This window comes from Ciconia boyciana, chromosome 1 (genome assembly GCF_034638445.1).
Source record: "Ciconia boyciana chromosome 1, ASM3463844v1, whole genome shotgun sequence".
Classification (NCBI taxonomy): Eukaryota; Metazoa; Chordata; class Aves; order Ciconiiformes; family Ciconiidae; genus Ciconia; species Ciconia boyciana.
The window spans coordinates 70,363,944-70,382,647 of record NC_132934.1 but is presented as its reverse complement, the minus strand read 5'-3'; the positions used below and the strand labels follow the sequence as shown (position 1 = coordinate 70,382,647).

Sequence of the window (18,704 nt, the reverse complement as noted above, 5' to 3'; positions counted from 1 at the left end):
TGCAAAAAAATATTTCTTGGAGCATAGTGCATCTGATGTGAGAATAAGGTGGTTTATGGAGTGAAGCTATTGGTGATGAGAAGTGGAAGAAGGAGAGTTTAGCTATATATATCAATTAGTTTATCAAAGCAATGGCTGACAAAGTCTCCTTCCTCTGATTTAGTCCTTCCAACTGATCAAATTTAATTACTCACTTTTATAAATGAGCATTCAGTAAATAGCATCTAAGTGAACACTAAGTAGAGCAAGCAATAGGCCATGTTTTGCTATAAACTTCTATGAATCAGATATAAATCAGCTATAAATCAGATGTTTCCACCTCTCCCGACATAGTGGTGGCACAATCCTGTAGCAGAACTGTAGTATTTCCAGAGGAGTAAAACAGAACAGACACCATTTTATCAAATGGCAAAACTTGAAATCTAGGACTCCCTCTGTTTGCTTTCTGCTTTTCTAAAGCAGTGTATAACTGTAGCATCATTTTTAAAGCTTTTGGACCTTTTAAAGCTTTGCCTCTTGCAGTGCCCAAAGTACATTAGAACATACTCAGCTTAGCTGGGTCAAGCTAGGTCATCTTTAAGGCAGTGTATTGTGGTGCATTCTTGTGTGTGCATGACAGAAGTACATTTAATGGTAGAAGAGTGAGCAGTGCCTCTGCTGTTTTCTCCCTTTCTGCTAGAAAAATGCCATTAGTGGCTGAGATTTCGTTTTCTTTGTGAAGTAGGTTCTAAGTATATCTTAAAACTACTGGCTTAACAACGGTTAAGAAGCAGGAGGAGGCTAAATGCAATGTACTTTAAAAGCAAGCCACAGTGTCATTAAAGGCAGGTCAGTTCTCTGTTAGTGTAACAGTCATGTCCTGTAGGTACCTACCTTTAGCTGCTGTTCTTGCTGGGTAGGTAGGATAGGAAACCTGTGATGTGTTTACAGTTACATATGGTTTGAAAAAACCAAACCAAACCAAACCCTTTTGAATTACCAAGCTTGATAATACAGTAGGTAAATAGCATATTATTCCTGAATAATCAAAAGGAGTCTATAAGATTACATCTCAGTAAAACTCCTGACTTTGAACTATCTGTGTATGTGCTTTCTTGCAATTTATTAAACTGTCTGTTTAAGAGACTATAGGCATTCTGCTTTCACTGTAGATTAGACAAATACCTTGAGCAAAAACTTGTCTGAAATGGAGATACAGAGCTCTATTTCCAAGGCTCCACTTCACCCATCTGGTAGATTCATCTAATACAGGCCATACATCTGAAAATGTTTGACCTCCTTTAAGGCAAGTGCCACCAAATAAAATTTAGCAATAGCAATTTCAGACCCTGACGTCTGAGCCAATCCTCAGTAGTGAGGTAGATCTTGATGTGGAGTGTAAGTTACCTCTAAAATGATTAAATTAAAAAAAAAAAAGGGTGAAATGCACAGGTTTGATATTTGATGGAGATGTAAAGATAGCTTAGAAGGCAAAAGGAAGGTGTACAGCAGAAACATCAATTAAAGAATATACAAGACAAAACCCCTACTGTTCTTAAATTTTATACCTCCGAGTTAAATTCAGCCCTGAGTTAGCAAAGTGCTTGTTCAGTGAGCTTTATGGTGACTGGTGCAAGGCCTGCTTTTTAGTTGCGATGGATCCCAAGTGGATGTAAATTGCATGGGTTCTCCCCTTACACTCACTGCCTCTCTTGCTGTGCCACCAAATCTGGCCTCTTCTTTTTTAGCCAGCTTAATGCTTAAAATATATTCAACCACAAAATAACATTCAGAAGGTTTGGTCATCTGGCATAAGGTTGGTCACAACAAGCACTTGTGATGTGTTACTAATCTGATTGGCATGTATTAACTTTGCTAAAGATGTCAGTCCTTCACTGGGTGGCCACAGTCTTAGCTGGCATTTAATGTATTTTCTCTGTCCCTTGTATTATAGTGACAATAGTTGCAGGGCACAATCTGTGATAAGTTGAGGTTTTTTTAGCAGTCGACCAGAATCACCCTTCTTGCAAAGGTTTTGCCTGGTTTGCCAGAGAGCCTGCATGGCATCTTATGTGGTGGTTACAAGGGATATTCCCAGGGAGGTTATGGTCAAACTGGCTCTTGCAATATAGATCAACTCTTCAGTTTGGGAGGTGGCAACAAGCTTTTGAGTGATTGATGCCATTCTCTCCAGGGAAGGGAAGTCGGGGAAAACTGTTACTGTGCTTTTGGTCCTGCTGAACTGTGCATGCTTGTCGTAGATTCTGTAACCTTTCTCTGTACCCTGTCTGCCTGTTTTTCTCTATCTTCTGCATTTGCCTTTGTGCCAAAATTGCTGCTATTGCCAAGAAAAAAAAAAACTTTGCTTTTCAACTGTCTTTCCCTTTAATAATCTGTAACTGCTGTGTCTTGAATTTTTTTGAATATTATTTACAGTACTTTATATGGTTTTAATGTGCTTTTAATGCAAATGCTGTTTTTCTGTTTGTTCTAAAGGTCTGTAAGAACATATTTCTGACCTTTCAGCTCTTTCTTGACAGATGGACTTGGAACAGTCTTTACCCCTACCAGCTTTTTGATAATGCTACTTGGGGTGACTTTAGCCGGTGATGTTTTGTTGTAAGATGTTTCCCATTTCAGGCCTGTGTTCTCACAACAATACGTTTCTGTCCCTATCAGCAATAGGGAGTTGGTAAAGGAAAGACCTGCTAGGGAAACTCATACTTCAAAATATACAGCAATAAAAGGCAAGTCATGAGATCTTTGCAGTAGTTACTTGACCTGTGAAAATTTAAGAAGCCAAATACAAGCCATAGTATGCAAAACTGAAAAATGCAATACAAAGTAGAGGCACTAGGTCTCCTGCCTTAAAATCACAAAAATATGTAGTGTATATGATACAGGTATGTAATATGAAAAGTTAAAAATCCTCCTATTGGATGTGCCTTAAGTGTTTTCAGGGAGCAAAGTTCTGAGCAAAGCCCTTCACAATAGACTCTTAAACAAGTAACCTGTTGTAATTAGCAAGCAAACCTGGACTTTACATGAGGAAGTTCTTTTGCTGACTTGGAGAGCTAGAGAAGTGTGGCTGCTTCGTCTAAATGGCATGCCCTTTAAAGTAAATTATCTGAGCCACATTTTCAAAAGGATCTTAACTGTCTGTATAATTTTAATAAATCTTTATGAATGCATCCAATATTATTTGCACGCAATTCTACTTCTGTATCTAACGAAATACAAATACATTTTATATGTATTTCTGTATATAAATAAGCTTCTTGTTCATAAACATTGCCTCTTTACGGTTCTGTATACATTGAACATGCCTTACTTGTGAAAATCATTCAGCTCAAAACAATGCTGTTTGCTTGTGCAAACAAACATATCTTCATGAAATCCTCCACTTGGTCACTTCTTTTCAGTATTATTCACATTTGGTTTTTGTTCTTGTTTTAATTTGGTCTGTTTTAAACATTAAATTACAGAAGATAGCAGCAAACTAATTCTGTGACATCGTGTTCTGTTTGTGGTGCGTTCATTTTAAACCACTGAACTGTGCATTTACAAATACATCCGTATCCCCCCACCCCCCCACCCCCCAAAAAAAAAAAAAAAAAAGAGGTACATCCATATTTCAGGATGCACCACCAAATTGGGAGGAAAGATAATTCCTCTACTACTGTGCCTTGAATGTTGTCTGTTCTGTTTGGAGGAGCCGTGGTGGTGTGTTTTGCAGGACATGGCACATGATCCTGAGCCCTTTTATGGGGTTTCATACAACTCCAAAGAGATCCGATGCAAGATTTATTTCTCTCTGCTGGAACATTTAAAATATAAACTTAAGAACCAGACCCTGTATTTTTGGAAGCTGAGGAGAGTGTGTGAGTTGCCTGATTAGGACCAAGGTTCAGTGCCCAGTGAATCATCGCTTAATAGCAAGCCAGGAATCTGTTAGGATAAGTGCTTGACTGTTCCCAGTCCATCATGTTCCTTGTCAGTGTTCTTATCAGGATTTGCGTGGCTTTGGCGTAAAGGAAAGGAGAATGCTAAAGGACCAGCAATTTGAAGCCCAGAAAATTTGGAAAGGCAAAGGCACGATGGAAAAGTTATTTGTTCTAGAGAGTGGAGATGCAGCTGACCTGCAGACTTTCACTGAAAAATCCTGAAAAAAGTTTTGGGGACCGAGGAAGGATATACAAAATAGCGATGTGCTGAGTTTGTGCTCATGGCTGGATCCTGCTAAGAACACTTTTTCTTGGGAGTAACTGGGCTCCCGATTCCACCTTTCTCTCTAGCTTTCAGACCTGTAGAGTTGTGCCACTGGAATATTTGTTTATTGTTTGTATGTGTATATTCTGAAGGGTGATATGAATTTTTCTGGGCACTTTAAGAGCTTCATTTAATGTTTTTGTGTCTTAGAAAAATAGTATCAAGTTTGTGTGAAGGAGTTGGATTTTTTGAAATTGCAGAATTAAAATGTCTGGGTTTTTTGAAAAGTGGAATCCGAGAAATGACCATTTTGAGATTGTTTCCCTCAGAGAAAAGGAGGGAGTGTGCATAAAATAAGCTTGGTGACAGATAATGTTCAAGTGAGATGATTAGTGCTCAGAAAGGCTTCATGTCTCCATTGTATAGCCTTTTTGAAGATTTTGATTTATTAAGTTGTTTTTAACCTGTTTTTGTTTTGGGTGTGTGTCTCTGAATTATGTAACACGTGGTTTTCCTGTTGCTGTGAAATCAAGACATTATTTGTTCAACTGTGTGAAATGTTCAAGGGAATAAATTCCAAACAAACTTCAGGTTTCTGAGTTTTTCTTTGTTCTCCCTCTGCTGATTCTAGGTGAGGAATGCTGCGGAGGATACAGAGTTGGGGGAGAGTGAAATGAATAGATTTGGCAAGCTCAAACGCAAAAGATTTTTTGGGGAGCTCTGTGGCATGTGCCATCTGTCACTGCAAAGTACTGCTTTTCAGGCTTCTTCTGTATTGTGTTTTTTAAAAATTTTGCTGTTGTGTTGTGGTTTGCTCGGACTGCAGGGCATACACTGCACAGACAGCATGACATATTGCTGTAGAAAACCTGCTAAGGACCCCCCATACACGATATAATGCTTTGGCAAAGCTGGCTTTGGATAGATGCGCTCTCAGTGTTGTGGCCTCACTGATTTTGGTTGATTTGGGAGGTGGTTTTGTGTGCCTTGCTGCAGGCCAGAGGTGTTTGTTGCACTCTGTAAGCAAGGCAGTGATACCCACGTGTGAGGAGAGAGGAGGAACATGGGCGAGTGCAAGTCAGCAATTGGGAACAGGGAGGCATAGCCTTTGCACGTGGTGTGACAGGTAAGCATCTTGGCAAGATTTGGTTCCTCTTGTTGGTATAGCAGCAGCTGTGATGATGGGGTATTTCATTGTGATGGAAAGGCAGAAAATGAGTAAATACAGAGCCTTGTAGCCAAATCTTATGTCTTATGCTCTAGCTGGACAGTTGCCTTCTCTCAGGAGAATGGCACATGAGGAGATGACCTCTCTTCCTCAAGACCATTAAGAGACTATTCTGTAATGTTCTCACCATGACAAACAGATGGATCTGGATCATAGTTTTGAGCTGCATTTTCCTGTTCTCAAAGATATATTGGATTAGTCTACATTAGGGACTCATTCTATGTCTTTTCTCACATGCTTCTTATGCTTCCTACTGCACCATTGGCAACTGAAAACTTGTAATAGTAGATGACTTTGGAGAGTCTAATTGTGAACGATGTGTCTTCTCTTTTGGGTTTATTTGGCCAGAGTAGTTATGTTTAAATGGTAGCTCACAGAACTGCAACCGTAAACCAATTCTGTTATACGTAAGAGTTCCTTCTTTGGAGGAAAGTAATCACTTTATGCCTTTGAAATTGCCTTTTATTTTTCTTTACTGTGATCAGTAGTCCTGATTTTGAGGCTAAAATGGGCCTTCGGTCCTGAGAAGGAGCCATCAGCATTCAGCGTAAAACTTCATGTGCTGGTGCCTGAACTGGAAATGTCATTTTGATGCACACTGGAACAGCCTCCACTGCTCTGTATTGCGAAAGCTGTTAACTTTGCAGCTACATATATGCTCTTTAGAAATAAAATGTTTGCTTCATGAATTTAAAAAAAAAAAAAAAAAAGAAAAGAAAAAAAATGATGAAGGGATGTACATTCCCTGAGCTCATCCCCATCAGAGGTGAAATCAGACTTCCTTGCTGTGTACCAGTATAAGAGACATTGTTTTCAGCTAAAACTTGAAGAAACCAACTATTTGTGTGATGGGAGAGCTCCCAGGCACTCTCACCTCATTCTCCTTGAAGTCTACACAGATGCCTCACACTTTGTTTCTGTGCCTGTGGTTCTTCTCTAGTCTCATGGCTTCTGGTGCTCTCTTACTAGTGCCTACAGGAAGAGTTGAGCTCTGTATCCTGCCCCACTGGATGGGAGAGGGGTGCTGCCAGGGATCTCCTTCCATGGCCCTGACACTCAAAAGTCACTTTTTGTTAAAGCATTCTAGTTCTGCTTGTGAAACAAAACTGAACCTTTTTCAAGCATTCTTCCATTTGCTGCCACCCTTATTCCTCGCTCCCATTCCAACCTAAGATACTTACCTTAAAATGATTTACTCTAGAGGAAACCTTATTCTGTAAATAAAGCCCCAAGTAACACAGTATGTCAAATATCATTCTTTTTAACCTTTGCTGTGCAAATAAAATGACCTGAAAATGAGGAAGAAAAGTAGGCGACTTAGGCTGGGCCATGTTCTTGCAGAGTGTACGTGCTTCTTTGCCTGTAGTTCTGTAAAGAGAACACATTGATTTTTCTGAATATGCTATCCTGGGATCTTGAATTACACAGATTTGTCCTTTTGTTGCATCTGTCACTTCTGAGGGTCTCTAACATTATTTAGGACTTGTAGAACTTGGTAAATAGATTAAATATTGTCTTCATCTTACAGAAAATGAAGTATCATGTACTTTTTTGTAGTTAACATCCTCACTTAATGTCCTCAAAAAGAAATTATCCACAGAAAATCTTATGTGGCTGCTCACATCCAACTACTTATCCCAGAACTGAAATTGAAGGACTGAAATTCACTATATAAATAGTAATATATTAAAGACAATTTTTAGAAACAAAGTATGATAATTATGTGTAAATCACTTTGAAACTTTGAGGTACTCAGCCATTCACAAATGCACAGAAGTCTGTGGGCAACGTGGATTTTTTTTTTCCCCCTCAAAAAACAGATGACTTCCACTGAAGATGGACTGAATTAGCTTTTACAGGGGTTTGGAAACTCCATTCTAAGATTTGAGCTTTTGGAAGTACTAAGATGTTTTCCACCATGCATCCCAAAACAGCTTGCTTCATCAGATATATTTTGGTAGCAGTTTTTCCAAGAGGCATGTCGGCATAGACCATCTCCTTTGCAACACATGCTACTCGGGTAGTGTGGAAAGCCTGCTGTGTACAAGTCATTTTACATTTTAGACATATTAAATTTCTTCATCTGGTATGGTAGAAAACAAAGTAACTGTTTGATACAGATCTTTTCCTCTAGTGTTCTGTAACAGTGATAAGAAAGTGTAAGGTACTTTTAAGATAATAAAATGAATTAATAAATGTCCGTTCACCTCTACATCAATTAAAACAAGCCAGTGATAGTTTTACCACCTGCTTGTGATCAGCAGCATAATAAATTAAGGTATGTAGTTGGTAATATATTTTAAAATACAAGGAGAAACAAGGGGAGAAAACCAAACTTTTTTTTAAAAAAAAACCAAATAGAAATAATCTGAAGGGAAGGAATAGATACACCAGAGTCAACACTGAACCTATTCTCCTGCTTCTATGAAGTGTATTTATGGAGGAAGGTGGAGTAGTGGTTGCTGAGACAATCCTGGTGATGTAGAGTTTAGCTTGGGCTTTCCAAACAAAAATGGGCAGATGCTCTTTAAGGATGAGATGGCACTTCTATGCTCTGTTTAGTTGCTTACATCTTCTCTCAAAAATGTATGTTTAGTCTGACATTTCTCATGTTTGCTGTCATCCCAGAAGGCCATGTTTTCTTTTTTAGGAAAATTTTGTAACTGTCCTTTCTGCTGTTATAGAAGTTTATCTGATGGCTTGCGGGTAGAAGTGTTTAAAAATAGGAGTTTTTTACCCAAGAGATGTTTCAAATACTTTCAGGCTTGGGTAACTCAGTGATTTAAAACATCAGAACTGATGCGTACGTTATCTTTAATCAGTAATGTGCCTTTTGGAAGCTTTCTTTTCGGAACTGGGGCAGATTTCTAATATACCTAGCTATATACCTATATACAAGGATTTTCCGAGTTTCAGAAAAATTTTCTCTTAAGGTGTGAAGCTCTGGATTGCTTGGAATATTCTTTACATAGCTGCTTTACAAGTTATACAAGAGCATGTGGGATAAATGTAGATAACAGAAAAGTATGCAACAGAATGAGGGAGCAGATGTTGATGCTTTTTGGAGTATATGGAGCTTTTACTTAGGGCAAGTATTCCCCAGTATGTTTTCCTGTAACTGCCAGCCTCAGATTTCAGCCTGTTCCATTTGCAGCACTTCATAATCTTGACACAAATTATAGAAATTAAGTAAGGACATGGTTATTATCTAAATATATTCTGAGATCCAGTAATTATGGAAATCTGTAGTGCATTGGAACAGAAGAGAGAGTGGTTATTAGCTCAGTAGTTGAAAGAATATATCTGTTTGAAAGCTGTTTTGAATCTGATCACAGTTTGAACAGGAAACTGAAAACATTTGATATTCCACACTTTTTTTATTATGTATGATAAAATTTCTAGTTGCTGATTGATTGTTGTTTAATATAACATCAAAACATCATCCAGTATCCAAGGTGGAATTGGAAGTATCAGTTTATATATAAAGTAGGCAATATTTGTATTGATAGATTCCTCTACTACTTTTAGATGGAAATGTCCTTGGTTCAGCTTTGTGTTACTTGCACAGTGGGAATCACCAGTCTGATCCCTCCTGGTGAAATGAGAGGTTCCGGAGGGCTGCTACATATGAGTGGCAAGAAAGAGGTGCCACAATGAATAAACTACATGAAGTCTTATGTAGTAGAGAAGACAGCAGAGGCTTTCTGTCTAACAACATAAAAGGGGTTATTCTTTGGATTGTAACTGGACAATCACTCTTAAATGTTAATTTCCAAGTTACTTAAAGAGAGTACTTCACTTAAAAAAAGAGGAAAACCTCATGAGTCAAGGTCATGGTGATTTTAAAATATAGTGTGGCCTTTCTCACCTTTCCTTTTTCTCCCCATCAGTCCCTGGATGTGCCTCATCCCAGGTGGTTCTTTGAGGTAACACACCTTTAATAGCTTCCAGGACAAAATTTATGCCTGCAAAGTGATGTTATCTTTGGCCAGATTATCCTTTAGTGCTCTTCAGCCTTCCCACACTCAGCTTCTTTCAGGAGGTGGAAATGAGGCCAGGCAATATATGATAGAGCTGATCAAAATACTGGAGAGAGCTCAGACTTCTTAGATGATACCAACAAAATGGAAAATGATAGGCAATATGTTACTGACTTACCAATATTCATGAGTAATAGCATACCAATAATTAACAGGCTTAATGTAAATTAAGGTAGGGATTTCATATCTCTAGTACTGGAAACCTATTTGGGCAGCAGTAAAAGTGAAATCTGTACAAAAGTTAAGATTTTCTGCCAGAAAAGATGCAATAAGGGGAATCAAGCTTAGCAGTGTTCCCTGGGGCATGGATTAGGTGGCTTAATACCTCCTTTCCCCTGTTTCTTTCCTCCACCCACCAGCTACAGCAGTGGACTCTTTCCAGGAGTCAAAAAAAAGCTATATTCCTGGATTATTCTATATCTCTGCTGTAATGAAGACAGTTTTTCTGTACTGTTAAACCATATACTGAGTTTTAAGCTTTCATTACATAATACTACTACTTCACACATCCGCATATGAAAAACACCATCTATTTCTCAAACATAACTTTATAGCATAGTTGCAGATTAATTTTGATTTGTTTTCAAGACATAAATATAAATTACAGATGACCTTGAAATAAAACTGGTTAATTATATTCACTTCTGGTTGCTTCCACTAAAAACAAAGAAAGGTCAGATCAATCAAATTGACAGCTGTTTCTAGGCTTTGCCCTGCTGATGTTGTAGGAAGCAATGCTTTATTTGTGTCTGTTTTGACAATTCTAAAAGTCTATTTTAACTAAAGTAGTGTGGGGGTGGGGGAAAACATTGCAACATCCATAAAATAAACATAGAAGTTACTAATTTAATTCAGTAGTCAGTCCAATTCACTTTCATAATCATGCAGAAGAAGGGGCTTCCACATTTACTGACAGTATCTGAGATATGAAGAACTTAATTCTAGCTGGAGGTTGTGGAATCTGTGGAGGAGGACTTGCATCTTCATATGTTTGTTTCAGGGGTATCTGTTTCAGAATCCCTTGAATATTTTAGCTGTCAGTTATTCCCATACACATTATAATGGTTTGGGGGGGTCTTGGGGGGCCCTCTGCTCCCCATTGCTTAGGTAACCAGTAGATATCGATAGGAATCTCACTGGTTTTTATTTCATGTGCTGTGTGCTGTTGAATCAAGTAATGCTATAAAACTTCTTGGTCAGCACTGGAAGTAGTGCTGGTTCTTTAATAACTCTGTGCTGGGTACTTCTGCATCAGAGGATATTTAGACAAAACACCTTCCTGTCTGTACAGCTTAATCTCCCCATTTCTCTGTTTAGGTCCCTGATTTGCTAGGAAGAATTGCTTGACTGATGGTTTGAGGTCTGAGCTTTGACATCGTAGTAGAGCTCTCGAGCATGTTGGTTGCTCAGTGGCAAAACCCTTTTCCTTCTGGTAGGGTAGAAAAAGCTGCTGTTCTGCTCTGTGTCTGCTTCTTAGTTCCCTAGATTTTAAATGTCAGTTTAAGGACAGTTGTATTGATCCAAGTCCAACCTGCATAAGACAGTTTGCGTGTGTACAATTCCCATATCAAACTCCAAGAGCTTTGACTCAGTAGAGCATATCTTCTAGAAAGCTTAGTTAGTTACTGTTTATTGTTATGATTGATAAGTGTGCATTACAGAAGAATTTCAGTAGGGGCATCCTGAGGTTTGAGCTCACTTTGAGTCCTGTGCATGGATGCTCTGGATATCTTGCTTATGAATAGACTTTGTTTTTCTTATCATACTGCCCTCTTTGAATTCAGGGCTTTTATATTTAGCAGAACGTGTTATAGATCAAACTGGAAACACAGACATCAGAAAATTCAAGATTTGATGGCTTCTCAATACAGCTGAGTAATTCAGGCTCCCTGAGAGCTTGGGAATACCCTAGGATAGTAAGAGAGAAAGTTGAGGCATTATATCAAAATAACATTGACATTTGATGATTATTAAGTATTTATCTTTGAATAAATGCATTCTTGTTTCTGTTTGAGCAGGTGTTATATTACCCCTTTTGGCTTATATAAATCAAGGGGATTTATATAAGCCAAGGTGCTTATCAAAATTCAGGGGATCCTACCAGGATGTGTGCAGTTCTACAGTATGTGATGTGAAGCTGTGTGAACAAGCAGTGACAAGAATTCACCAGACCTGCTGGGCTCTTTCCAGTGGTTTCCTGGAGACATTTCCTAGTAGAGAAAATAAATGTTAAAAGGGTGGATGAGTCTAGATTCAAGACCTTAAACTTCTTCCTAACCCTTAAAAAAATCCATTCAATTTAACACACTTCTGCAGGTCAGTGTAGAGTTGCCATCTACATGTTTTATATATCTCTCACTGTGCAGTACAAAAATTGTTAACAGTGGCTAAATACTAATTTTGGAGAGGATTAAGGAAAGGATTTCTGGCTACATCTCTCAGAAGAAATCAGTCGCGCTTATTTAAATGGAATGTCTTAAATTGACACTGTTGCAATACGTGCAGCATCCCACAACGGGCCTCGGTACTAAGATTTCTTTTTTTTGTACACACTGTGCTGAGCGCAACGAGCATCTCATAGGAGGTGCTGTTGCTCAACCTGCTCATGTAAACCATGTAATCATTATGCTTAAAATCTGACATATTTTAGTCCCTTTCTTACTTCAGAGTGTTTTGTCTTGACTGAAAGTGAAGTTGACAGTGAAGGGGTTGGAGTTGGGCATTCTGGATCCTGTTTCTCGCACTGCCACTAGTCTGTTGTGAGACTGCCTAGCTGGTATTTAATCTCTGTGTCTGGACTTGTGCAATGCCTCTACAGTACTTACCTACTTCCAAAACAGGGGTTTTTTAATATGCTAATACTTGTAAAATGTTTTGAGGCCCTTGGATGAGAAGCAGAGTTGGAATACAGAGAGGCAGTTAATGGAATTGAAGTGGGTGAGGGTGAAACTTCTGAGAAAAAACTGAAACTCAATCTGATATTAACACAGATGAAAAATGAGAAGCCTAAAAATGCTGCTGCATCTTGTTTGCTGCCTTCTCTATACCTCAGCAATAATGTTTGCTGAACTGCAAGCACACTTCAGAAACCTTACCCTAAAAGATATTTCTTAGAAATTAATGGCAATGGAATCTGAGGACTTTCAGCATTTCTGATTCAGAGCTCACTGCATTACTTTTAAACTCCTATAGAAAAGTTCCCATCTTCCATCTCTGTACTTTGTCATATGCAATACGCTGCTGTTTCTATAGGAGTTGTTTTATGTGACATAGTTGTGTTCTCAAACAATTGTGTGGAGGTAGAAGCAATTGAAACGTTTGGAAAAGACCAGTGAAAACAAACAGGTACAGTGTTTCACATTATCCTAAAAGCACAAGATTTGAGAAATCCAGAATGAAGAGTTTCCTGAGAAATGTATTAATTCCTTCCCCCTTTTGCATGTGTTTCACAGTAGACTCCTTTATTTGAATTTCTGTAACTCCCCAAGGCCACAGCTGAGTCTATGCAAAATACTGGACCGCCACTTCATAAGAGATGACATTTAACTTAGCTTGCAATCTTAACAGATTTGACTAAGAAAAGGAAGTCTAGAGGTACTGCATGATTAATGAAAAATAAATTCTAGTAAAATAGGCAGGCAGTTTCCCTTTGGGAACAATTCATTTTTCTCATATTCCCAGTTTTCTCCTGCATCTTCAGCAAGTGTTATGTCAGGGAGTAACCTTGGCGAGATCAGTGGATGAAAAACTGGACATGAGCCGACAATGTGCACTCACAGCCCAGAAGGCCAACTGTATCCTGGGCTGCATCAAAAGAAGTGTGGCCGGCAGGTCGAGGGAGGTGATTCTGCCCCTCTACTCCGCTCTGGTGAGACCCCACCTGGAGTACTGTGTCCAGCTCTGTAGTCCTCAGTACAGGAAAGACATGGACCTGTTGGAGCGGGTCCAGAGGAGGGCCTCAAAAGTGATTAGAGGACTGGAACACCTCTTCTATGAAGAAAGGCTGAGAGAGTTGGGGTTTTTCAGCCTGGAGAAGAGAAGGCTTCAGGGAGACCTTATTGCAGCCTTCCAGTACTTAAAGGGGGATTATAAGAAAGATGGGGACAGACTTTTTAGCAGGCCCTGTTGTGATAGGACAAGGTGTAATGGTTTTAAACTAAAAGAGGGTAGATTTAGACTAGATATAAAGAAGAAATTTTTTACGATGAGGGTGGTGAAACACTGGAACAGGTTGCCCAGAGAGGTGGTAGATGCCCCACCCTTGGAAACATTCAAGGTTGGATGGGGGCTCTGAGCAACCTGATCTAGTTGAAGATGTCCCTGCTTATTGCAGGGGGGTTGGACTAGATGACCTGTAAAGGTCCCTTCCAACCCAAACTATTCTATGATTCTATGATTTCATCTAGCTCATGAGAATAATCTGTAGATTTTACAGAACAAGGTAGTACTGGGGGAAAATTGAGATGGGATCCTCTCTCAAGAGGAGCTTCTCAAGCCTTCCAGTCATTGCCAAAGTTAGCAGAATAGGACACATTCACGCAGGCAAGGAGCAGTTCAGTGTAGGAATGTTATCTCTGATCATACGATTATCTTTACAGGAGGCAGGCTGTGTCAAGGCTGAGATAAATAAAGGACTCTGGCAGCTTTCATGCAACAGCTAAGCAGCCTGTCCTGTTAAGAAAAACAGTTCCCTTCAGATGATCTATGTAACGTTCATGGCCCACTGACTCTTCCAAAGTAAAGAATCAGGTTTTAAAATGTGTCTTATTTCGGATGTTGTTTGTGGATTTTTAACTGATCAGTTGATTGCATGAGAAGCTGCTCTTGCCTTTCAGGTAGCTGCCCTCTCTGGCTAGTAACATAGCATTTTTTCTGGCAAATGCAGCATCATCAGCCCTTTTTCTCTTATTTGTGACCAGTTGCAGACTTTTGGCTCCATGGGCTCAGAGGCACTGACAAGGTAGAATGTCAGCTAATGGATAATGAGTGCACTCTGCAGCTGTCTCCCACCAGCAAGCTACAAAACAGTCTGGGGAATACAACATAATGATTTGAGAGAAGCACCTTTCCCCTCCAGAGGAACATTAGAGAATAAGCTTTAGTGTCTACAAGAACTGCCTTGGAATAGGCCTTGCCCATGCATATTAACATATAGGAGGAAATGAGGGTAGGAAAGCTTCAGATGTTCTTGTCCCTATTTATAGTTTCTTATTGTAGCTTCAAATGAATTGGTGTGAACTTTATAACATAATGTGAGCAAATTGTTCATCATCTTATCGTGTTAAAGATACCTGTATCTCGCACTTACTTTCATCCCTTAAGCAGGTTTGTGAACTGTAATGCTTTTCCTTCTGATAGTTCATGGCTTCATGGTGCAGAAAGTTGGCTATCAGTAGCATTTCTCCTGTTTCATGTTTGGTAACAAGTTTGACAGTGGCTTTGCAGCTAGCCAGATAAGTCTTCATGGCACCTTTTAAAAACAAAACTAAGAGACCAAGTAGACCAAATGGTCCATATAGACCAAACTCCTAGAAATCCCTTGCTGAAGCTGGTAATCACTTGAGTTTCTGTATCATTGTTCTCCAATGTAGAGCTGTTTCCTTTGCAAAGTGAAGTAGAGGGATGTGACCAATCCAGCATCTCTGGATATATAAATTAATTAAAGAAAATGCTGGGAATATCCTTCCTACTTCTTTGAGATTTTGAGGCATGGTGCACTTGTCAAGCTCGCAGGACATCTTGGCTTGACCACATCCTTTTGCATTAAAGTTTGGGCAGATTTTCCATCTCTTCAGTTTTTTTAACACAGTTGCATTGAGTCACTTAGTCCTACATACAGTTTGTGCTGCCATAGAATTGGTTTGATTCTCTATGTACCAGTTATACTGGGTCTTCACGATAAGGGTGATGATGATTTGTATTTTGAATAACATACCTAAAAGATCAAATATGTTCATGAAATGCATATAAACAATTGTCAGCTTGATTTTCAGTCCTCTTTTACCTTAGAGTGATTGCTGCCAGTCTTTCTCCCTACCCCAGATATTGCAGCATTGAAACAACCATCTTTTTTTAATACTCCATTTCATTTCATTTAATTATATGGGAATAATTTTATATTTATTTTTTTCTGTTTTACTTTCAAAAGGCTGACAAAAACCCCTTAAGATAGTTAGAAAACAAGAGGAGCAAAATAATGTCAGATGGATAAAAAGTTCTTGTTCTTTTTGTTGTCATCCTTTTTTTTTCTGCTTGTGGACTTTGCAGCTATGTCAGGGTATGCATCAGAAGAGAACAAATTAAAAACAGTTTGTGAAAAGATATTTCTGTTGAAGTAGCTGAGCCTAGCTGATGGCTCTGTTGTGTTTAAAGAGTTCCAAGTAGAAAAACTCTTGGTTTATGATGATTTATTATATTCCTTCTTTGTTTTCCCTCACCTTGGTGTTCTTGCATTACCCAGAGTCCTTTGGTTTTTCACTGTCAGCCAGAAGTGGCAAAGCAATATTCCAGGTCAATTCCCCTGTTACTGTGAACTCAGGGTTGGGGAATGTAACACAGATTACAAAAATAGATTTGGGTGAGGTGGTATCACCATCTAGAGAGAACAAAATGAAATGTGAACCTCAGCTGAAAAGGCAGTCCAGGTCCATTAAACTTTGAAAATACTAACACAACATAAGGCTTAGCAGCAGGAAATGGTAGAGACCACAGTATCCCTGGAAATGGGAGGTAATGTTCCTGCCTGCCACCTGAGCAAGCTTTTGTGGTTTATACCATAAAGAAGCCCTGTAGTTCCAGACGAGGGCATAGCAGCCACTTGCCCACACCATAGAAGGCTTCAATAATACTAAGGAAGAGAGAAAAACACTCCTGGCAGTTGTCTTTATGAGATTTTATCTTTCTGGACAGGGGTTGGAAATAAACGCCACTGATTATGGCAGGCCTATGTAGTTTTGTGTGACAGACTAAGATGGTACTCAGTGAGTAATTGCCCTGAATAAAAGGCTGTTAGGAATAACCTGAGAAACTGCAAAGGATAGAAAAAGATAGAACAAAAACTGTCTTGGAGGTCAAAACGTGTGAGGATAAAGTAAACGTTGCCAAAGCTCATGCTAGGTTAGACTTTGCAAAGGACAGGAAAGCAAACAGCTGTATTACATAAGCATGTAAGTAAAAGCAAGGTAAGGGAAAGCAGAAGTGGGTCCACAGTGAAGATGAGGCTGACATAAAATGCAATTTTACATATAGTCAGGCAATCAAATGAATACTTGGCCTCCAATTTCAGTTGGGACAATGGCATTGGACATGGGAGCAAAAGAATTTGGTGTGTAGCAAGATTTTGAAATGGAAATTAACCCAATGAAGCTGGTAGCAAAACTTAAATGTTACTATACTGTAATGAGTGGAAATAAAATTCGACCAAATAGTCTTTGTCTAAGAAGAGTGGAAGAATTGGACAATGAAATTGTGAACTTTGTAGTAACAACTTGTGATTAAATCAAGCTATCCTGATGTACCTTGACTATCTAATTCAGGGTAATACCATGTGACCACTGGGTGACAGGAGTATGACCCGCAGATAAACAATTAAAAAGAAAAGAGAAAAAAAAATGAAAAAAGGTGATCTGAACAAGTACATATCAGTTAATCTAAACAGTAGATAAAACACTTTCTTTGAAGGATTAACTAAAGACTGCTAGTTCTGCAAGTGAAGTCCTTTGACCTTATGAAGGTAAGTGGTATAAAATGTGACATGGATTCACCGAAGACTATGCCGGACTAGCTTGACAGCTTTTATCGACGAAGTAACTGATTACCTCCATAAGGGAAGTGTAGTGCATTTGAACAGTCTGGACTTCAGTAAAGCACCTGAAGGCTGCCACATGGAAATAATTATTTAAACAGGATAAAATGAGGGAATAGTACATGAAGTGTCAAGTAGCTAAGAAGTTGACTTAAATTAGATTAGAGGTTTTATTGAAAAAGTAAATAATGGGGTTGGATGTCACCTACAGACTGTGGAGTTTCACAAAAAATGATCTGGGGACTGATCTTTGTAATACTTTCAGTAAGGTTACTGGCAAAAAAAGGAAAAAATCTGCTAATGAAATTCATTGCTGAGGCAACATTTCAAACCCTTATCAGTGCAGAGGAGGATAGGCATGTCATACACTAAGAACTGCAAAATGTTGCAGACTGTAATATTAAAAATAGAAATGTAATAGTAGAAAGTACCAGGTCATGCACTAAGAAAGTGTTGAGAATTTTGGCTACCAGCAAGGTGCTTATCAGTTGAAAGCAGAGAAGGAGAAAGATCTGAGTATCAGTGAATAAATGAAAGCCACCAGTATTATGTGGCATATAAATAGGCAAGTGTGTTCTCAGCATGTATCAGATGAGAGATTTCTGGCAGGGTTGTATGTTACGCTGATAAGGCCTCATCTAGAACGCTGTGTTCAATTCTCTAATCACGCAGGTTCTGGAAAGATTAATCCAAACTGGGACAGGTGCAGAGACCTAGGGGATGATCGGCACACTGAAGAGCTTATCTCTGAGACGAAGGCTTGGCTTGTTTAGCAATGCAAAACAGAAGCTAGGAAAGATTGGGCTCTGTAAATAGTAAACTGGATAAGGGTAAACAGTGGCATGGTAGTTAAGCTAAAATACTAGAATTTCAAAAAGAAATGGATGAATGCAGGTCAGAATTTAATTCGTTGAGTGCCACAGTGAATGAAGCTCCTGTATAATTTTCTCCAGCTGCATGGTTCACATGTCTTTGCAATTTTCTGGGATTCATGAGATTTGTGCTTGCAAACATCTCACCTAGATTTTTCCCTGTGGTTCTTTTAATCACAAACTCTGATTAAAAAGCAAATTTATTCAAGTCTATGAAAAGTTTTACAACTTGCTCCAGGTGGGCCTTTTTCATTCCCTTCCTTCCCCATCTTTAAGTAGTAGTAATTTTTTTTTGCTCCCTGACTCTGTAGGCCTACCTTGACTGGTAACAGTTTTAACATTATGCAGCAGGATTGCCCCATAGCATTCCTACTTTTGTCTCATAGAACATACGCGGCCTGTGGTCAGGCCTTCCCTGATACTTCCTACATAGGCTTCACTGCAGCTCTAGTTTTTGCATCTAAAATGTCCTTATTTCCTCTCTCAACTAGGACATTTAACATTCTTTTTAGCATCTATTAGCCAAAACCACTAAGGTTCCCTTTTGCAGTCTGGCTCCCCAGCAGGTTCTG

At 39.0% G+C, this 18,704-nt stretch overlaps 1 protein-coding gene across 1 annotated transcript in view; it reads left to right on the top strand.

Annotated features, from left to right (window-relative positions):
* Positions 1–18,704, top strand: part of MICAL3 (microtubule associated monooxygenase, calponin and LIM domain containing 3) — a 165,887-nt gene that overhangs the window by 95,770 nt on the left and 51,413 nt on the right. The window lies entirely within an intron of this gene.